At 37.8% G+C, this 23,735-nt stretch overlaps 1 long non-coding RNA gene across 1 annotated transcript; it reads left to right on the forward strand.

The window, feature by feature from the left end:
• The first annotated feature begins 4,896 nt into the window (after nucleotides 1-4,896).
• On the forward strand, nucleotides 4,897-8,119 carry LOC134758329 (uncharacterized). The gene is made up of 3 exons (XR_010133393.1): nucleotides 4,897-5,100; nucleotides 5,205-5,374; nucleotides 7,701-8,119. It is a non-coding gene; the product is annotated as an uncharacterized lncRNA (long non-coding RNA).
• The last annotated feature ends 15,616 nt before the right edge of the window (nucleotides 8,120-23,735 follow it).

Raw genomic sequence — 23,735 nt, forward strand, 5'->3', positions numbered from 1 at the left:
AGGCTGCTCACTCATAGCACATACAGTGTTGAATATACTCATCTGTAGCTTCAAATGTGCTGGTCATGAGTCCACTAAGAAATGCAGAAAAGAAGCAAGAGGAGAAACAGTCTGACCTTAGCTGCAAAGGGCACCAGGATGCCAGCATGCTAGAGTCATGCTGGTTTCCCCCTTCATGGAAGTGACAGGCCCATGACAAATTTACGCAAATATGACATGGAAAATAATTTCTTGAAGAAAACTTCTTTTGCCATATGTTTCCTGGTTTTCTTCTGGTTTGGGCTGTGAATGGTATCAGTTTATTTTCGAATATAGTATCCAATATTCCTGGAAGCTAGGGCTGAGGAATGTTCACTTCACAGGAAGGCCAAGGTCTGATATGCAAGGCTGGGAGTGAGTGAGGCCCCAGGGCAGGCTGAGAACAGGAAGTGGTTTCACTGACATTCCATTCCTTTCTCTCCCTGACCACTCCCATCTCAGAGTGGCCAAGGATCACTGAAGAAATAGTAATTGTCATCTAAACCTCATAACAGGGGTGTCTGGCACTTGAGAGTTGATCCACTTCAATTTATTCAAGCTCCCACTCAAAAAAACTCTCCTTGACTTACAGGATATGAATACCAATTCCCTAAAGCAAAGCATAGTGAGAATTTCGGTAAAAGAAAAGAAACGAAAACCCCAGAAAAAGTATTCAGTAATTGAAGAGTCACCATCCCGAGGGTCCTATAGGAGCTCACCCTTGGTCGGTGAGAACTACTCAGTCAGCCTCACTTACCTCATTGCTCTGGCCAGCTCATACAGGCTTACAAGAGCAGGTTATTAAATGGTCAGGAATTTTGATAGCCAGTTATTCATTGTTGGAAGCATAAATTTGACCACAGTGGGAGTGTTTATGGAAATCAGCAAATGCTACAAATCTGATTTTTTTTACATTTGAAAGCTGTTTTACCAACACACCACGGCTTATAGCTCTGCATAAACATAATCTGTATCAACTTTATCCTCTTTTTCCTCCCCTTACTATAGCCTCTGTCCTCTGCCCTCATTATCCTCTGCTGGGATCTCTTGAATATTTTTTCCCCTTTAGCTGGTTTTCTCTTTCACTCATTGATTTGTCCTGGGTTTCATCATCTAGGCAACTCTCACGCACAGAAAATTCTTGGGAGTTGTTCTCACTAGACTGATAGCAATACCACTTTTATTTATTATTATTATTATTTTGAAACAAGCAAAGGCTCTAGGAATGAAATACTAGAAGATGAAGGATTTTTTTCTTCTGGATCATAAATCTGGGCATCCCATGCCTACATGTTCTGGGGCTCATGAGGCATTCTATTGATCCCTAAATTGCTATTAATAGATACCAAGTGAAAATTTGGTATCTCTTCCCATCAGTGCTAATCTCAGAATGCATTATCTTTTCTAAGCAACAACTGAAGCCTGTGTGCACTAGCAGTTAAATGTGTATCTGCAGGAGGTTTAAATATTCCTAAGTGAATGTGGGAAGTGGTAGTGTATTTTGGAATTCAAGGGATCTTAGAAATAATCTAGTCTAATTTGCTCATTAGTCTGGTGGGTAAACAGAGTTTCAGACAGATTAGCAGTTAGTGGTAGAATCAGTACTAGAATTCAGATCCCTGGCTTCCTCTTCTGCGCATTTTCAAATCTGCAACAATGTCTATCTTAATTAACATTATAATTAGGACCAAGATAATCTTCATTCAACTCAACAAATATTTTTTGACTACCAGATATATTTCTATGTGCACTTATTTTATACTAGGTACTGTTCCAGGAGTTGAGACTACCAAGAAGTTCTCTACTTTTTAGAGCATTCTTTTGAGAACTAACTTTATTTGTATTAGTATGACTTAACTCTTTGTTCCAGGAAATTCTTACATAGAAAATAAAACTAAGCTCATGGAGAACTTTGCCATTTGCTTAAGGAAATTCTTCTAAGTCAGTTTATTCAGGACATCAGTTTGCACATCTGAGCCAGCAGATCACTCCTCAGACAAGTTTGCTTTTTCTAGCAAGACCCTCATCTGTTTTGTCCACTAACTCTATTATGTCAACAACTGTGCCCAATTCCAGTCCATTCCCTACCTTGTCAGATCAGTTTTAAACATTTTGGGTCCAATTCTCTGAACATCCTCCTTCTGAGACACTAAAATGCTGTCAGAGCATTGTTCTTCCTGTTGAGTAATTCTAATAAATTTAACTTTTCCTGATTGAAGGGGTTTTTTGTTGTTATTGGGGTTGGTAGTATTTCTGATGAATTGGCAGTTGATATGTTCTATTGGAGACTAGAACATAAGAAAGGGGAAGGTGATACTTATAATAATCTATCTGGGTATAGTTAGGATCTTCACATGCCACACTATGTAGTGACATAATTTGACCTGGAAATAGCTGGTCAAATTGGCTATATTGATAGCAACAGGAGATAGACAAATTCTTAGGCAGACAGGGATGTGTCCCTGGTAAAACCTGATCTCCAAGCCAAAGACAGCCTGAAGCCTGAAGTCTGAAAACTGAGCTGCCAGTTCGGGGTAGAGACCATGACCAGAGTGAGAATTTCCTCGATGCCTTTTAGCCAATATAATGATGCTTTTTCCAGGCCCACCCATGGACCAATCAGCATACACTCCCCCATTCTGAACACATAAAAACCCCAAACTCAGCCTTACGGACAGCCACCTGCTTTTGGGCCTCCTCTCACACAGAGGACCATCCACTTCAAGTCCCCTCTTGTGTTGAGAGCTTTTCTGCCACTCAGGAAAATTCTTCTCTGCTTTGCTCACTCTCCAGTGTCTGTGTACGTCATTCTTCTTGGTCACAGGACAAGAACCCGGAACATGCCAAAAGGGTGTAACACATACTCCTGCTCACTGAGTTACAGGAGTGAAAAAAACCACTGGGTGACACATGCCCCTATTTAGCAGGAACAAATGAGCTGTAACACAACACACCTCCATCCTCCAAGCTGCAGGCAGCAGGGAGAGCTGTAACATGCCTCCATCCTCCGAGCTGCAGGCTCAAAGAAGTGAAGCAGTTAGGCACTATTCCCTCCTGGCCAGCTTGCTGAACTACAAAAGCTGCAACATTTCTTAGGAGCTTAGACCTCAGGATTCCCCAGGCGAGAGCTGTAACATCATCTGGGGCTCCACAGTTGCTGGCATCTCCGAGTTTTCAGGTGCCACTGCATTCCCCTCATCTAGACTCCGGCTCCCAATGCAAAAGCTGCCTGTGGCATGCCAAGTTTAGCCACAGGCAAAACACAGAGTCCCTGTTCAGATGTGGGATCCAGGCAGGTAGCACAAGCTGAGTACAGCCCATCAGGCTGAGTGGGAAGAGTGAGCCCAGCAGGCCTTGGCAAGACCACAGGCAGAGGTCACAGCAGCCACAGAGATTTCCAGCTAGTGAAGCAGCACCGAAGGAGTCCTGTAACAGTATGTTAGTCTACAAACTTAGTAAATTCTCATTCTCTGTTTTCTGTGACATTTTGATTTTAAAAATTTTATTCTCCAATGCATCGAAAGGACTGGATATCCTGCCCTCTATTTTGAAAGTATGGTGTCCAAATTCATAGGAGAAGGCAAGGGTAGGTGACTCAGAAGGCACACACACAAAAAAGAGTCATTGGAGGAACAACCCAGGAAGCCATAGAAGAATGTTATCCCAAACTAGATGGAAAAGTTTTGTTTTTATGTAATTTACAAAAACATTCTTATTATTTATTTGCTTAAAATTTGTCACCATTTTTTCAAAATTTTTTTTATAGAATGCCATCCTATTTAAACTACTATCCACAACATGAAATATAGTTACCACAAACATAAAAATAGCCAAGTGGTGGAATGGGGAGGAGGGACCCTGAACTGTTGACCAGGAGGTGGCCTCTGGTAAGCCTCACCATACCTTGATGAAAGAGCCCTCAAAACTCTCCAACTCCTTTGACTTTAATTCTGTACAATCTTCTAATTTAGATACTGATATAGTTTGGATGTTTGTCCCCTCCAAATCTCATGTGGAAATGTGATTCCCAATGTTGGAGGTGGGGTCTGGTGGGCGGGGAATGGATCTTGGGGACAGATTCCTTATGAATTGCTTAGCACCATCCCCCTTGGTGATAAGTGAGTTCTTGCTCAGTTAGCTCATGTGAGATCTGGTGGTAGAGTCTGGGACCTTCCCTCTTCTCTCTTTTGATCTCTCTCTCACCATATGACATTCACTGCTCTCCCTTTTTCTTTTGCCATGATTGTAAGTTTCCTGAGGCCCTCACCAGAAGCAGTTGCTGAAGTCATGCTTGCATAGCCTGCAGAACCATGAGCCAATTAAACTTCTTTCCTTTATAAGTTACCCAATCATGGTTATTCCTTTATACTGCTTTATAGTCCTTTATAGTGACTCATAAATGGCCCAATACAGGTACTTAGGCTTTTGGTTAAAAGATACCAACGCATAGGTGACTAGATTGCAGATCATTGGCATTTTGAATTCTTTTTAAGTACCCATATTACTGTGGTTTATGCCAAATTGAATCTATTATGTAGAAATATGCCTATAAAACTACTTTCAAATTTGTACAAATATCAGTTTCTCAACGAGTATATATATATATATATATATGCCTGCACGTGTATGTGTCTGTTTAAAACACACCTGCTGGGAATTAGCATTAAGCTGAAAGATAAGGTCCAGCCCTTGCCCTAGAAGAGTTTGCAGTGTAGATGGAGACCACCTGACACCTCACCTGATCCCTGACAGCAATTCCAGGCCAACTTTCCTAAGCACTATGGGAATTCAGACTAAGGGCCAGATCACAGTTGCCTGAGATTCCATTGTGATGTTAGAATTCACATTCTCTTTCTTATTCAATAGAACTGACTCGTTCACCAGAGCACCTATTATGTTCCAGGTGGTATTATAAGAACTTGGGAGACATCACCAAACAAAATAGAAAAATCCCTGCCCTTATGGAGCTGACATTCTAGTGGGGGCTTGGTTTTTCTCCTTGGGTACTGGGTTTGTTTTTCCATGATGAGCATATCCTATGATGCACTATAGCACTCAAGCAAGATGTCTGAAGCAAAGGAGGTGAGTCAACATAACTGGGATAATAAAACAGTTCAGGGAAGTAGAAGTTATTTTCTCTTATAATTTTAAATTGTGCCTTAAGCTCTTCTTTTGAAATGTTCTAGGCCAAAGTAATAATTCATGGATTCAGCACACTTTCCTTTGTTGAAAACTGCTGCTTGTTCCCCCTCAAAGCTATGTGAGAGGCTGTGTAGGAGAGAGTGGAGAGCAGGTAGCCTACTGGACCTACAGTTCACCATTTCAGCCCTGTAATTGACCAGCTGTGGGACCTCAGGTAAGCTGGCTAACCTCTCTCTTACCAATGGTAGATGAATATGAAAGCTCCAAACTCTCTCACAAACATAGGAGATTATTAGCATACAAATTAATGTCTAGGTTTGTGGGTCTTGAGGCTTCAGTGGAGGTCATGGGCAAAGCTGCAAAGAGCATGGGAATTAAAATACATGCTCCAGGATAGGCAGTGTGCTGGCTTTTTCTATGGATTAATTCATTTGATTCTCACACCAACCTCAAAAAGAAGGATTATTAGCCCTTGATAGACGAGGTAACAGGGACTCAGAGAAGTTGTGGAGCCAGGATTCTAGATCAAAGCATTAAGTCTTTGCTTCTGTGCTCTTTCACCTTGGCCAGGCAGCTGCCCTTGCCCACTAAATGGTACATCACAGTAAGTGTTTTATCAAAATGCCATTTCCCTGAAACAAAGAAATGATGGTATTAGGGGGAGGGCAAGGGAGACATTTTGAGAATATTTAAGTATGTATGAGGACTATTTCTTCTTCAAATATCTATCTGGTATAAAACTACTATTCTGTTACTCTAATTATTTTTTGACTATAGGAGAGACTGTGACAGAAATTCCATTAGTGGATTTGAGATTGAGTTTAGAATATTTATTTAAATAGAGCTAAGTGTGGCAATATTTGTCATATCTATTAGTTTGGAGAAATGAAGAAGCTTTTTTAGTTATAGATCCAGACACCAATGCTAATACCAAATACTACAGCCAGTGTTCTTCTGTCGCCATAGTTATTACAAGTATGAGAGCCTCCCAAGTCATTTATTGATTCAACTCCCTTTTTGTTTTAATGTTGACACACTAGTTTGTATGAACAGTGAGCACACTAGCTCAGAAGAGGACAACAAGAATTAGCACGGATGGTTCTTCCCCTTGAGGGGGTGCTCTGTCAGTATGAACATGCCTTCATGGGCAGAAATTAGGAGCCCACTAGCTGTTAATGAAGAGTGCTTTGCTTTCCTTTCAGACAGCAGTTTCCAAAGTTCCTCTTCTCCTTTAACGGCGTTGCCCTTTAGCGTGTGTTAACCTGTGGTTTGAAAGAAATACTCGTGTATATTAGCAATGTAAATATAAGTGATTAAATTAAATTACATTTATCAATAAAAATAGCTATTATTGATAGCTGAATGCATAAAGTATGCAGCATCACATACGGATGAACTCACCGTTTGTCATGCTGCTACAGGTACATGCTCTACAAACACAGAAATTCTGATATTCTATGAAACATTATTAAATTCCAATTGAACATGATCATTCCAATCAAATAAGGGAAAAAAATATAAAGTATTTGTAATCAAAGACCCTGTATTGTTGAGTATATTCCTGAAGGGGAGGGGTTTGTTTTATCTAGGATTAATATAAAGTGAATTATCTGCTTATGATTTTTCACTCTGATTATTGGAATAATATTCCCCACACTAGCTCCTGGATCTGTGCATTTCGACCTTGTCTCTTCCATACCTGCATCATTTTGGTATTGTGTATATTAGGACACATTCTGATTTCTGCATCAGAACCCTGAGTGAGTGTGCACAGTAAGCAAAGGAGTATACCTGGGAGCCAGTCTCACACCAGGATGGCTAGTAAAAACAGAACCATTCATAACATAACTGTCAACCAATAAAATACATATCACTAAAGCTAAACTAAATTCGAGTACCCTCAACTCAACTTCCCCCAGCCACATCTCAAAAACATGTCTAGCTACTCCAACATCACCCAATATAAGGAGAACTGTAAAGAAATAAAGTCAGTGTGAGAGAAAAAAAAGCAGTCCTAATCAACTTGATTAAATATATGACTTCTCAGCAAATTGCATAAAACTATATGACCACATGAGCACATTCCTAGGGCCCCTCCCAAGGCCCTGAAAAAAGCCTGAACTAGTGAGGGGCTCTAATTACCTTAATGATACACTTACTTATGATTGTGGTTATGTCTTGATTTATCTGATTAGCATTGTTTTTTAAATTATCTAAAAGTGTTCATCCTTATTTTTAGGTTAGCAACTGTGACCCTAGTAACTAGTTAACAGTAACAAATGAAAGAAGATGCTCTTGTATGGCCAAAATGATGAAACAGACCTACATGATTTTATGAAAAGTTTTCCTTGGCTTTGGTTCAAAGAGATTTTTCTTTCCTTGACACTAAAGTGGTAGTTTGCACTAGGCACATAGATACCGTTCTATCTTTCTGGTTCTCCACTCAAATCACACTGATGTCTGCTACATTAAAATTAGCTTGTTAGGTTTTATTTCACCAAATTTATAAAGTAAACAACATATTGTTTTCTCTTTTGTAGATGCTGAAAGCAAAGTTCATGTGGGAAATGTTTGGCAATAGCTGATTTATCCTCAGGGTAACAATATTCTATAACTCCTTTGATCTTGAGGCCTCTGTGATGGAAATGCTTGGAGAAAGGGATTTTAAAGGGAGATTCTGAAGTCCTTGGGAAAGTCCACAAGTGGATGGGGCTTCATAGCCATGCCAACAAATGACATTGTCTAGGAAACAGTGAGTCATGGCATGCTGAGCTTAGAATGGAGCCAACAGAAGGAACCTGGCCTCGGACACAGAATCTTTTGGCTGCTGACCCAGAAGGACTGTGAAAGACTAACACTGTTTAGCAGATTTTTCTTGAGTGTTTACTATGTGTGAGGTGCCTGGGATTCAGATTCAGCTACTATTGTTAAGAGGAAATCAACCAGGAAGTCAGTTAAGAAAAGGTACAGTGGGTTTTCAGGCTGCAGGGTACAGAAATGTTCCCAGGCCTGGAGAACAAACCTTCAGATCTTAATCTGTACAGGGAGGTGGAAGGTGAAAGAATGATCTTTCAGGAAGCGTTCAAGTAGGGCTGCTGTTTGGATTGAATTTTAAAGAATGCATAGGTTATATGCAGGATCTATATATAGATCAATAGCTTCCCTGAGCACATGTTCAAAGGTTCGAACATTTGGGGTCATTTCTTTGCAAGAAGAGTCACTCAGTGGCCTGAAAGTCCATGCAGCAACTTCCCTCATGAGAGCTGCTTCTGCAGCAGGCCCAGGGTTTCTAAAGGAGAGAGCACACAGATGTAAACACTCTGTGGTTCTGAGGACTGTCACCTCTTCTTTTCACCCATCACTTTTGTCTTAAGAACTCTATGCTCAACCCTAATTCTCAGTTTCTATATCAATTCCCACCAAACAGATGCAAAGTCCTGTCCATTTGCTTCCATGAGCTCTGTACTTATCCATGATATAATACTCTGCTAACTACATTTTACTTGCCACTCCATATCCTCACTAGACTGAAAGACCTATAAGGGAAGAGATATCTTATTTATATATCTTTCTTATATGTCTTTCCCATATATCCTATTTACTGTCGTACTTACAACTCCTACAACAGTGCTTGGTACATAAGATGTTGAAAAAGTATTTATGAAATTATGAATAACACTGATTCTATTAAATAACATTATGAAGTTAATGAATAAATAATTAAGTTTAGTAAAATATCAAAAGTTAAAGATATCAAAAACTAAACACTTATAGAATAAAAGTTTGCTTTTCTTGTCTAGTGAGGACATTAATACAGATTTTAACCCTCTTTTGTCCTCTCCTGACTTACACGAAAAAATACATAGGCCTCAGCTGTTCATTGGTGCCAGATAAAAATAAAGTACTTATTAATTGTAATTACTGCAAAGGCTCTTCAACAGTGCACAGTATACCAGGAACTGAAACTTTTCTTATAAAACAAAATAAATGTCAGTAGAAATAGAGCAAAGGCATTTCATTAAGTATTATGGACTGAATTGCATTCCCTGTAAATTCATGTGTTAAAGTCTGAACCCTCAGTACACCTCAGAATATGACTGTATTTAGAAATAGGGCCTTCAAAGAGGTAGTCAAGGTTAAATGAGATCATGTGGATTGGTCTTAATCTAAGATGACTGGTGTCATTATAAGAAGAGGAGAAGACACCAGAGATGCAACCGCACAGAGAAAAGGTCATGTGAGCAGGGATCCCCAAACCCTGAGCCAAGAACTGACAGTGGTCCATGGCTTGTTAGGAACCATGCCACACAGCAGGAGGTGAGCCAAAGGCAAGGGAGCAAAGCTTCATCTGTATTTATAGCCACTCCCCATTGCTCACATTACCTCCTGAGCTCTGCCTCCTGTCGGATCAGTGGTGGCATTAGATTCTCATAGGAGCGCAAACCCTATTGTGAACTGCGCATGAGAGGATCTAGATTGCATACTCCTTACAAAATCTAATGCCTGATGATCTGAGGTGGAGCTGAGGTGGTGATGTTAGCTCTGAGGAGTGGTTGCAAACACAGATTAACATTAGCAGAGAGGTTTGACTGCCCAGAGACCATAATAAATCAGTTGCCTGCAGACTCATATCAAAACCCTGTCAGTGAGTGGCAGGTGATAATTCAGCTGCATCTGGTGGCTGGCTTTATAGTGGCAAGTGAGTTGATGTACTTCAACTGTACGGCTGCATCTGGTTGCTGGCTTTATAGTGGCAAGTGAGTTGATGTACTTCAACTGTACAGCTGCATCTGGTGGCAGGCTTTAAGTCAGAATCTGACACTTATTTTAGTCCATGTGTGTGTCCTGCCCATTATTTTATTTGCCACTTCCATCCGCACCTCTTTCCTGCACTGCACACTTGTCTCAATCAGTTTTGGTAAGCCCACAAGCTAACCCTAGCCAAAATGAATAAAAACAATCATCACTGGAGAGTTTCTTTGAAAAGGGGGATAGAACCAATGATGAGACAGCAGAAGACTCTAAGACTGCCAACAAAAAGAAAGCTGCATTTAAAAGAAAATACTGGCCGGGCGCGGAGGCTCATGCCTATAATCCCAGCACTTTGGGAGGCCGAGGCGGGCGGATCACGAGGTCAGGAGATTGAGACCATCCTGGCTAACACGGTGAAACCCCGTCTCTACTAAAAATACAAAAAATTAGCCGGGCATGGTGGCGGGTGTCTGTAGTCCCAGCTACTCCGGAGGCTGAAGCAGGAGAATGGCGTGAACCTGAGAGGCAGAGCTTCCAGTAAGCTGAGATCGCACCACTGCACTCCAGCCTGGGCAACAGAGCAAGACTCCATCTCAAAAAAAAAAAAAAAAAAATACCATAATTCCTACTTAAATTACAGGGTCATTGCACCAGAAAATTCACATTCTCCAAGCCCTCTTTGTATAATATGTGGTGGCTGGCTATGCAATGAAGCCATGAAACCTGCAGAACTGCTTCACTGCATGGAGACCAAGCACCCTGCGTTAAACAAGACTTTGGAGTTTTTCAAAAGAAAAAAAAAAGCATGAACAAGAAGAACAGAAGCAATTATTTAAGGTCACCATTTTATCAAATGTGTCTGTACTGACAGCATCATATCATTTGTAGTGGCTAATCACATTGCTAAAGTTAAGAAGCCCTTTGCTATTGGTGAAGAGTTGATTTTGCCTGCTGCTAAGGGCATATGTCATGAACTTTCAGGAGAGGCTGCAGTTTAAAAGGTGGCATGTGTTTCTCATTTGGCTAGCACCTAACTAAATGATTAGATGAAATAGCAGAGAATGTTGAGGTACAATTGTTACAGAGAGTTAATGAGCCACTGCAGTACATGATGCAGGTTGATGAGTCTACCAATGTTGGTAAGGCAACAATGCTTATTTTTGTGCAATATATTTTTCAGAAGATGTGCATGAGGATATGTTATGTGCACTTTTGTTGCCAACTAATACCATAGCTGCAGAACTATTCAAGTCTTTGAATGATTGCATATCAGGAAAACTCAATTGGTCATTTTGTGTCAGTATATGCATGGACGGACCGACTGCCATGACTGGACAGCTTTCTGGTTTCACTACTTGGGTCAATGAGGTCACTTCTGAATGTAACTCTTCACACTGTGTCATCCGTAGAGAAATGTCGGCTACCCAAAAAATGTCACCTAAATTTAACAATGTTTTGCAAGGTGCGATTAAAATTATTAACCACATTAAAGTGCATGCCCTTAACTCATATCTGTTCACGCAGCTCTGCAAGGAGATGGACACAGAGCACACAGTCTTCTCTTATATACATAAGTGAGATGGCTTTCTAAAGGTAGATCACTGGCCAGAGTGTTTGAGTTATGAGAGCCACTCCAGAGATTTCTTTTAGAAAAACAGACACCACTGGCAGCACTTTTCAGTGACACAGAATGGGTTAAAAAACTTGCTTACTTGTGTGACATATTCAACCTGTTCAGGGAATTCAATCTTTCACTTCAGAGGAGAATGACAGCTGTGTTCAAGTTGGCAGATAGAGGGGCTGCATTCAAAGCCAAAGTGGAATTATGGGGGCAACAAGTGAACAGTGAGATTTTTGACATGTTCCAAAATTAGCAAAGATTTTGAAAAAGACTGAGCCATGGCCTTCTTTCTCCCAGCTAGTGCATGATCACCTGTCTCAGCTTTCAAAAGAGTTTAAGCATTATTTTCTAACTACAAAAGACCCTAGAACTGGGAAGGAATGAATCTGTGACCCATTTGTGAATAAGCCAAGTGAACTGACTTTGTCCATCCTAGAAGAGGATCAACTGCTTGAGATGGCAAATGACAATGTCCTTAAAAGTATGTTTGAGACAACTTCAAATCTCCATACATTCTGGATTAAAGTCAAGGTGGAATATCCTGAGATTGCCACAAAAGTACTGAAAATCCTGCTTCCATTTCCAATATCCTATCTTTGTGAAGTAGGGTTTTCTGCAGCGACAGCAACCAAAATGAGATTATGGAGTAGACTGGACATAAGCAATATACTTCAGGTGTCACTGCCTCCCATCACCTGCACATGGGACTATCTAGTTGCAGGAAAACAAGCTTAGGGCTCTCACTGATTCTACATTATGGTGAGTTGTATAATTATTTAATTATATATAATTAATTATTTAATTATACATATATAATTATATATAATTATATATATTTATATAATATATAAAAATATATAATTATTTAATTATATATATGGTGAGTTGTATAATTATATATTATAAATGTAATAATAATAGAAATAAAGTATACAATAAATGTAAATGCACTTGAATTATCCCTAAAGCATCCCCTTATCCCAATCCACAGAAAAATAGTCTTCTACGAAATTGGTCCCTGGTGCCAAAAAGGTTGGGGGCCATTGCATGTGAGGACACAATGAGAAGGCAACTATCTTCAAGCCAAGGAGAGAGTCCTCAGAAAAATATCAAACCTGTTGAAACCTTGATCTTGGACTTCCAGCCTCTAGAACTGTGAGAAAATAAATTCCTGTTGTGTAAGCCACCCAGTCTGTGGCATTTTGTTACAGCAGCCCTAGCAAACTAATATATTCAGCAATTCTTTTTTTTTCTAGGACATAAACATATTTTAATGTCCTACTTCCTGGGGAGAAATCCTTTTAATTATTTTTGTGTATTTGGAAATAGGGGTTGTATTCCAAATTGTAGTCTACCATAAAGAACTACCTGAGGCTGGGTAATTTATAAGGAAAAGAGGTTTAATTGACTCACAGTTCTGCAGGCTGTACAGGAAGCATGGCTGGAAAGCCACAGGAAACTTATAATCATGGTAGAAGGTGAAGGGGAACCAAGCACATCTTCACATGGTGACAGGAGAGAGAGAGAGCGAATGGGGAAGTGCCACACACTTTTACACCACCAGATCTCATGATAATTCACTATCATGAGAAGAGCAAGGGGGAAATCCATCCCTATGACTTAATCACCTCGCACCAGGTACCTCCCCCAACACTGGGAATTACAATTCAACATGGGATTTGGGTGGGGACACAGAGCCAACCATAACAGGGATATATTATAATAAAACGTACTGAGAGGTACACAACAGCACCCGGGAATATTGCTGCCAAAAATGGACCTAATCATAAGGAAACATCAGATAAATTCAAATTGAGGAATTGTTCCAGAATAAACAAGACTAAAGCAACATGACAACTAAATGCAATACTTGAATCTGCATTGGATCCTGAAACAGTTTTATCTATCTATCCATCCATTTATCCACCCATAACGGTAAAGGATGTTATTGGGATAATTGTCATAATTTGAATAAAATCTATAGATTAGGTATTAGCATTACATCACCATTAATTTCCTAGTTTTGATAGTTGTATTCTGCTTTTATAAGAGAATTTTCTTGTTCTTAGGAAATACTGGATAATCTGGGCAAAAAAAAATTCTGGAATTCTTTAGACTCTTCTTTCAACTTTTCCATATAAGTTTTAAGTTTATTTCAAAGTATGAATGCTATAAAATTAGGAATTCAAACAAAAATAATCAAATTGAGAGGTGTGTACATTTAACAAAACAGTAATATTAAATCAGGTTAAATTTTAAGCATGCTGAAAATTTGCTAAGACCTGGGAGTGTTTGTTTCTGTCAGTGTTAGTTTCAAAGTGCATAGTGGCATATTGAATTTTGTGTAATTTCCAGTAACATAGTGCAAGGATGAGTAGCCACACACATTTAGTGTTGCAATAATATAAAAAGCCTCAGGAGCACTCCAGCCAGCACAACAAGTCCCCAGGGACAGCTAAGCACTCCAGTGTCTAGGGGCTGTGGGAAACTGGAAAGAAACAATCCAGTGTAAATATGACTTCCAAGCTGGCTGTTGCTCTACTGCTTTCTTGGCAGTTGCATGCTTTCTGTAGCACTGTGTGAAGGTAGGCTCATCTTTCTAATCAACAGAGTTTTCTTTTGTCTAAATATATTCTCCAAAAGCAAGGCTATCCAAAATGCTTTGAGATTTGCTTATTAAAACAAAAAAAAAAATCCCCATTTGCATTCATTTGATGTTGTCATGAGTACAAAATAACTTTTGTGGGCCTTAGACATTTTTACCTTTGTGGGACTCTTCAGCCATCATAATATCAATACTTAAAATTTTTTTATGTAACTTAAAATGCTTCAACATTTTTTCTGTTTTAGGTAAAATTTAGGGGATTTTTATGGGCCCTAAAAATTTCTTTATTTCTGTTGTGAGAAAAAAATAACACTTTCTTAGACTCTAAAACTTCATGTTTTTCTTCCGACTTTAAAGGCAGTTAAAACAATTTCATGGGCTTCTAAAATTACTGTGGGCCCTAGGCACTATGCCTACCGGCCCTAATGCACAAGTTACCCCTAATTTGCATTAAATTTGGAATTATTTAGGTTCTATCTCTATACCTCTCAGAAAAGTGTAATATTTGCATTGATGTAGACATTTAGTTGCTAAAATTCACAACTTGTCCTATAACACATATATCACTATATATACTTATATTCATTTATAATTTATATTATATTCCATTGGGGGCCACAGTTGGTTAATATTGCCTGTTAAAATTGAACTAGGTAACCACGTATTTTTACTCAGTGTTCTACTGACAAAGGCTTAGACAGTAATCATTTTCTGCCTGCTTTGAAGAGTTTTGATGGGCCCTAGACCATCTTAAGATCCTGCTGTATAACAAATAGTGTGTTTTTAGCATGCGTTTTCTGTATTTGCTTTTTCGTTTTATCAGCATTAAAAGTTTTTTTTTTTAAAAATACAAGTCATCTCTGTAAAATAGTCATGTTTCTGTTCATTCTTTCTGAAGGTGATATATCTGTTGATAAGATCATTGTTTATCTCCTATAAATAACATTATAGCATCATGAAGAATACTGCAAAATCAAATAGAAGAATGGCCATATGGATATAAAATATTAATTTTAATAAATTTATAGTTTTATGTATATATATATTTATATATTAGTTTTTATATTGACATTCAAAATAGTGAGAATCTTTTTGAAAGAAAGGAAATTAATTTCAAGGGTTGGTCTAAAACTAGTCTTTCTATTTGTAGCAACCTGTTTCGTTAAGACATTTCTCATGGTCCTAAAAATCATCATATTCAAATTTAAAGGGTATCTAGCAGAGTTGTGCCCTTTGATGAAAGCAGTCCTTACTTCCTTGCTATGTTCACTGCTTCCATTGTGCCAAGTATTAGTACAGTACCACAATGCCAGTGCATGAGGACACATTTTATACCTTTGCATCCCAAATTTATTAAAGAACTCAGAATTATTCAGAGTGGATTATATTATAAAAATTAAGAAATCATGTAAGTACTTTCAAAAGTTCTTAGTTATTTTGCTTCTGTACATGTAGACTGTTTAGGTGCTGAGAGTACAATGGTAAACAGAACAGCAAAAAAAAAAATTCTGTCTTTACAAATAACATGGTACTGACATCTGGTTAGTTTTAGCTATTGTGTCTCCCTTGCTTCTGAATTCCAGAGCAATACTTTCATTTTTTGATATAAGCAAATTCTAAAACACATTGTGGGGAGGTAGATAATCTGACATTTTGCAGAGTTAAAGTAATTAGAGAAGCACAAGAAAGTTTCGAAAATGATAATTAAATTTGAAATAGGAATTAGCATGAGTGAAGCAACTCCAGGTACATGTTGATTAACCCAAGTAATATGACTCCAGGTATCCTGGGAATTCCTTTCACTGTGAAAGCTGCAATCAGTGGCCTTTGGAAAAGTAAGTGGGGTTCCTGCAGCTCCCAGAAAATTGTGAAAAAATCCTGTTGGGATCATTTCCATTTACCACTGAGCCAAATGACCATGATTTCCAATTGCAAAGGGATATCTAAAACCAGATAAGTAATTTACGTAAGTAGTCTTTTTCTCTCTTTAGTGTGAAGCTTATTCATGAAGAGACCTCTGCCTGAACATACAGCAAATGTAAGAAGGTTGTGCAGATAGCCTGAAGGAGGTGAGTTAGTTTTTCCCACTTTCTCAAATTTCTCAAATTTCATTTGTCATGAAAATAATAGGAAAGATTCACAAATGTCAGTTTAAGAGTTTTACCTAATGGAATCTCACTTTTATTTATTTTTTTGCTTCTATTTAAAAGCTTTTTTTTCAATGATAGAAAAAATGCTAGCGATAGTAATTTGCTTTTTTAATAATGGAAAATGTAGAGCAATATAGCAAACCTCAAAGAGTATTGATTTCTCAAAACAAAAGCATAACAAAATTTGTTTATTCTCTTTTAATTTATGGTTTTAAAAATTTTACTTGTATTTAGAAATAAGGAAAAATGAATAAGAAAAAATTAAAGAGCATTCTTCCATGGTTTCCAAGAATTTCTTATTAAATATGTTAACAAAACTCTAAGTGAATAAAAGTTAGAGCTATAGCCTATGCTATTGGATACCCACCCATATCATCTGATCTGCACCACTTCAATGCTCACTGTTTTGTCTTCCAAGGGCTTTCTCTGGTTACCAGCGTCCACTATACTAGCAAGGCCCAGGTTGGAAATATTGGAAAATTAATGGCCTTGGGCGCAGTCTTTAACTAATGACCCACTAAAGCAGCGTACTGTAAGTCCTCACTTAACCTCATCAATAAATTCTTGGAAACTGTGACTTTAAATGAAATGAATAGCAAAACAGATTTTATTATAACTTATTTGATAGAAATAATAGTTAAGTTTCTAAGGCATATTTCTAGTCACAAAACATCATCAAACTTCCAAATAAAGATCAAAATAATTCTAATATTAAACACTGAAATATATGTGAACTATATATACATTTCGGAAAGATTAATAAAAACAAGATAATTACTCAATTTTTGGTGAATCTGTGAGTGACAAAGGTCATAGTAGTGGTGGGTGATGTGGGGAGGGATGTTTACTCCTTATCCTAGTGAGGAGTAAACATGAGTCTTCCAATATCCACACCTTGCTGTCCATCATCAAACCTCTTAAAATATCTAGTTTTGTTTCTAATGTCACACTTTTTCTCTGGTGTGTGTGTGTGTGCCCATAGACGTAAGAGGTGGATAGTGCAACTTTAAAGTTTATTACAACAAAGTTAAGTCAGGGAATGAATATGTAAGAAGCACCCCCTACCAGTATATAATTCAAAAACAAACATAACAAATATGGTGCCCTCCCTGAGCTCATACGATATCTTTTATTGTCATGTACTTGTATGATTATTGTATACTTTATTTTTTTATTTTTTCATTAATACATAATAGATGTACATATTTTGGGGATACTTGTGATAATCTGATACATTCATGATATGGTTTGGCTGTTTCCACATCCAAATCTCATCTTGAATTTCAGTTCCCATAATCCCCACATGTCGACGAAGGGACCCGGTGGGAGGTAATTGAATCATGGGGGCGATTTCCCCCATGTTGTTCTCCTGATAGTGAATGAGTTATCATGAGGTCTGATGGTTTTACAAGAGACTTCCCCTTTGACTTGGCACTCATTCTCTGTCCTGCCGCTCCGTGAAGAGGTGCATTCTGCCATGATTGTAAGTTTCCTGAGGCCTCCCCGGCCCTGCCGAACTGTGAGTCAATTATGCCTCTTTTCTTTATAAATTGCCCAGTTTGGGGCAGTTTTTTATAGCAGTGTGAGACTGAATTAATACAATCAAATCAGGGTAATTGGGATGTACATCACCTTAAATACTTTTCTTTGTGCCAGGAACATTTGAATTATTCTCTTCTAGCTATTTTGAAATGTACAATAGATTGACTTACCCTACTGAACTATGGAACACAATGTCTTATTTCTTTCAATTAACTGTATAGTTGTCCTCACTATTCAATCTCTGTTCTTCCTCCTCACTTCCAACAATTCTTGGCCTTGGTAACCATCAATCTACTCTCTATCTTCATGATATCTACTTTTGTGTCTCCCACATATGAGTGAGAATAGGCCATATTTGTCTCTCTGTGCTTGGCTTATTTTACTTAACATAATGACCTCCAGTTCCATCTATGTTGCTGCAAATGACAGGATTGCATTAGTTGTTGTGGCTGAAAAATATTCCATTATGTATATATACCACAGTTTCTTTATACACTCATCCATTGATGGACACTTAGGTTGATTATATATTTTGGCTATTGTGAATAGTGCTGCAATAAATATGGGATTGCAGATACCTCTTTGATATACCGATTTTCTTTCTTTTGGATATATACCCAGTAGTTAATTGCTGGGTCATGTGTAGTTCTATTTTCAGTTTTTGGAGGAACCTCCATACCGTTTTTCATAGTGGTCATTTTAATTTACTTTCCCACCAACATGTATGAGGGTTTCCCTTTCTCTCCATCCTCGCCAGCATCTGTTATTACCTGTCATTTTGATAAAGGCCATTGTAAGTGGGGTTAGATGATATCTCATTGTGGTTTGGATTTGCATTTTTCTGGTGACTAGTGATGTTGAGTATTTTTTTCATATAACTGTTGGCCATTTGATGCCTTCATTTGAGAAATGTCTATTCAGATCTGTTGTCCGTTTTAAAATCAGATTATTTTGTTTTGTGCTATTGAATTGTTGGAGCTCCTTGTATATTCTTGTTACTAATACTTGTGAAATGGATAGTTTATAAAAATTTTCTCCCATTCTGTCTCTTTACTTTGGTGATTGTTTTCCTTGCTGTGCAGAAGCTTTTTAGCTTTATGTAATCTCAATTGTCAATTTTTGTTCTTGTTGCCTATGCTTTGCCCAGCCCAATGTCCTAGAATGTTTCCCCAATGTTTTCTTCTAGTAGCTTCATAGTTTCAGGTCTTAGATTTAAGTCTTTAATTCATTTTGATTAAATTTTTGTATAGCCTGAGACATAGGGGTCTAATTTCACTCTATGCATATGGTTAACCAGTTTTCCCAGCACCATTTATTAAAGAGACTGCCCTTCCCCCATTGTCTATTCTTGGTGCCTTTGTAAAAAATGACTTGGCTATAAATGTGTTTATTGATATCTGGGTTCTCTATTCTATTCCATTGGTGTACATGTCTGTTTTTCTACCAACCATGCTAATTTGGTTACAATACCTTTGTAGTATGTTTTAAAGTTGGATAGTGTGATGCTTCCAGCTTTGTGTTTTTTACTCAGGATTGCTTTGGCTATTCAGGGAATTTTTTAGTGTGTGGTTCTATATATATTTGAGGATTTTTTTCTATTTATGGGAAGAAAGTCAGAATTTTTACAGGGATTGCATTGAATCTCTAAATTGCTTGTCATTCTTGAAGGCAGCATGTACTTGGGTCTTGTTTCTTTATCCATTCAGCACCTCTATAACTTTCAATTGGAGAATTGAGACCATTTGTATTCAGTGCTATCATTGACAAGTAAGGACTTACTACTGACAATTTGTTTCTTGTTTTCTGGTTGTTCTGAGACTCTTCTCTTCCTTTATTACCATCTTCCTTAGTGGTTAAGTGATTTTCTCTGACAGTAAGCTTTTAATTCATTGTTTTTTTTTTTTTACTGTAATATTATAGGTTTTTGCATTGTGGTTACCTTGAGGCTTACAATAAACATCTTTTAAATATAACAAGTTATTTGAAGGAGATGACAACTTAGATCACAAATGAAATAGAAATAAAAGAGAAAACTAAAAAACAAAACTGTTCACAAGAATATTCAGGACTTGAACTCAGCTCTGGATCAAGCAGACCTAATAGACATCCACAGAACTCTCCACCCAAAATCAACAGAATACACATTCTTCTCAGCCCCACATCATCCTTATTCTAAAATTGACCACATAATTGGAATAAAACACTCTTCAGCAAATGCAAAAGAACAGTAATCATAATAAACAGACTCTCGGACCACAGTGCAATCAAATTAGAACTCAGGATTAAGAAACTCACTCAAAACCACACAACTACATGGAAACTGAACAACCTGCTCCTGGATAACTAAATGAAACAAAGGCATAAATAAATAAGTTATTTAAAACCAATTAGAAGAAAGACACAACATACCAGAATCTCTGGGACACAGCTAAAGAAGTGTTTAGAGGAAAATTTATAGCACTAAATGCCCACAGGAGAAAGTGGGAGAGATCTAAAATCGACATCCTAACATTACAATTAAGAGAAATGGAGAAGCAACAGCAAACAAATTCAAAAGCTAGCAGAAGACAAGAAATAACTAAGATCAGAATAGAACTGAAGGAGACAGAGACATGAAAAACCCTTCAAAAAAATGAATGAATCCTGGAGCTGTTTTTTTTTTTTGAAAAGATTAACAAAATAGATAGACCACTAGCCTGACTAATAAAGAAGGAAAGAAAGAAGAATCAAATAGACACAATAAAAAATGACCAAGGGGATATCACCACTGATCCCACAGAAATACAAACTACCATCAGAGAATACTATAAACACCTCTACACAAATAAAATAGAAAATCTAGAAGAAATGGACAAATTCCTGGACACATACACCCTCCCAAGACTAAACCAGGAAGAAGTCGAATCCCTGAATAGACCAATAACAAGTTCTGAAATTGAGGCAGTAATTAATAGCCTACCAACCAAGAAAAGCCCAGGACCAGACAAATTCACAGCCGAATTCTACCAGAGGTACAAAGAGGAGATGGTACCATTCCTTCTGAAACTATTCCAAACAATAGAAAAAGAGAGACTCCTCCCTAACTCATTTTATGAGGTCATCATCACCCTGATACCAAAACCTGGCAGAGACACAACAAAAAAAAGAAAACTTCAGGCCAATATCCCTGATGAACATTGATGTGAAAATCCTCCATAAAATACTGGCAAACCTAATCCAGCAACACATGAAAAAGCTTATCCACCATGATCATGTCAGCTTCATTCCTGAGATGCAAGGCTGGTTCAAGATATGCAAAACAGTAAATGTAATTCATCACATAAACAGAACCAATGACAAAAACCACACGATTATCTCAATAGATGCAGAAAAGGCCTTCAATAAAATTCTGCACCCTTCCTGCTAAAAACTCTCAATACACTAGGTCTTGATGGAACAAATTTAAAAACAATAAGAGCTATTTATGACAAACCCATAGCCAATATCATACTGATTGGGCAAAAGCTGGAAGCATTCCCTTTGAAAACCAGCACAAGACAAGGATGCCCTCTCTCACCACTCCTATTCAACATAGTATTGGAAGTTCTGGCCAGGGCAATCAGGCAAGAGAAAGAAATAAAGGGTATTCAAATAGGAATAGAGGAAGTCAAATAGTCTCTATTTGCAAATGACATGATTATATATTCAGAAAACCCCATCATATCAGCCCAAAATCTCCTTAAGCTTTATCAGCAACTTCAGCAAAGTCTCAGGATACAAAATCAATGTGCGAAAATCACAAGCATTCCTATACACCAATAATAGACAAACAGAGAACTAAATCCTGAGTGAACTCCCATTCACAATTTCTACAAAAAGAATAAAACACCTAGGAATACAACTTACAAGGGATGTGAAGGACCCTTCAAGAAGAACTACAAACCACTGCTCAAGGAAATGAGAGGACACAAACAAATGGAAAAACATTCTATGCTCATTGATAGGAAGAATCAATATTGTGAAAAAGGCCATACTGCCCAAAGTAATTTATAGATTCAATGCTATCCCATCAAGCTACCATTGACTTTCTTCACAGAATTAGAAAAAACTACTTTAAATTTCATGTGGAAACAAAAAAGAGCCCATATAGCCCAGACAATCCTAAACAAACAGAAAAATGCTGCAAGCATCATGCTACCTGACTTCAAACTATATTACAAGTCCACAGTAATCAAAACAGCATGGTACTGGTAATAAAATAGATATACAGACCAATGGAACAGAACATAGGCCTCAGAAATAACACCACTCATCTACAACCATCTGATCTTTGACAAACGATAAAAATAAGCAATAGGGAAAGGATTCCTTATTTAATAAGTGGTGTTAGGAAAACTGGCTAGCCATATGCAGAAAACTGAAACTGGACCCCTTCCTCACACCTTAAACAAAAATTAACTCAAGATGGATTAAATACTTAAACATAAGGCCTAAAGCTATAAATGCCCAAGAAGAAAACCTAGGCAGTACCATTCAGGACATAGGCATGGGCAAAGTCTTCATGACTAAAACACCAAAAGCAATGGCAGCAAAAGCCAAAATTGACAAATGGGATCTAATTAACCTAAGGAGCTTCTGCACAGCAAAAGAAACTATCATCAGAGTGAACAGGCAACCTATAGAATGAGAGAAAAATTTTGCAATCTATCCATCTGACAAAGGGCTAATATCCAGGATCTACAAAGAACTTAAACAAATTTACAAGAAAAACAAACAAACATGCCCATCAAAAAGTGGGTGAAGGATGTGAACAGACACTTCTGAAAAGAAGACATTTATGCGGCCAAAAAACATATATAAAAAGAAAGCTCATTATCACTGGTCATTAGAGAAATGCAAATCAAAACCACAATGAGATACCATCTCACACTAGTTAGAATGGCAATCATTAAAAAGTCAGGAAACAACAGATACTGAAGAGGAAGTGGAGAAATAGGGATGATTTTATATTGTTGGTGGGAGAATAAATTAGTTCAGCCATTATGGAAGACAATGTGGCAATTCCTCAAGGATCTAGAACCAGAAATACCATTTGACCAGCAATCTCATTACTGGATATATACCCAAAGGATTATAAATCATTCTACTATAATCACACATGCACAGGTATGTTTCTTGCAGCACTATAGCAATAGCAAAGATGTCAAACCAACCCAAATACCCATCAATGATAGACTGGATAAAGAAAATGTGGCACATATACACCATGGAATACTATGCAGCCATAAAAAAGGATGAGTTCACATCCTTTGCAGAGACATGGGTGAAGCTAGAAACCATCATTCTCAGCAAACTAACACAAGAACAGAAAACCAAACAACACACGTTCTCACTCATAAGTGGAAGTTGAACAACGAGAACACATGGACACAGGGAGGGGAACATCACACACCAGGGCCTGTCAGAGGGTGGGGCGCTAAGGGAGGGACAGCGTTAGGAGAAGTACCTAATGTAGATGACGGGTTGATGGGTGCAGCAAACCACCATAGCACATGTATACCTATGTAACAGACCTGCACATTCTGCACATGTATCTCAGAACTTAAAGTATAATAATAATGAAAAAAAATGCTCTACACTTTAACTCCACACCTCCCACAAACACTTTGAATTTTTATTATATCAGTTCGCATATTTTAAAAATATCTATTTTGAACAGGTTGTTGTCGCTATTATTGTTTTTGATAGATTTGTCTTTATAAGCTTCTTGCTAGAGTTATGATTGGATTGCACACCACAATTAAATTATTAGCATATTCTGGGGTGGTGTTCATACTTAATTTTACCAGTGGGTTTTATACCTTGAAATATTTTCTTTTAGTTAGTACACTAATATGTTAGCACTTTTTAATTTCAGGTTGAAGAA

This window comes from Gorilla gorilla, chromosome 3, assembly GCF_029281585.2.
Source record: "Gorilla gorilla gorilla isolate KB3781 chromosome 3, NHGRI_mGorGor1-v2.1_pri, whole genome shotgun sequence".
Taxonomy (NCBI): domain Eukaryota; kingdom Metazoa; phylum Chordata; class Mammalia; order Primates; family Hominidae; genus Gorilla; species Gorilla gorilla.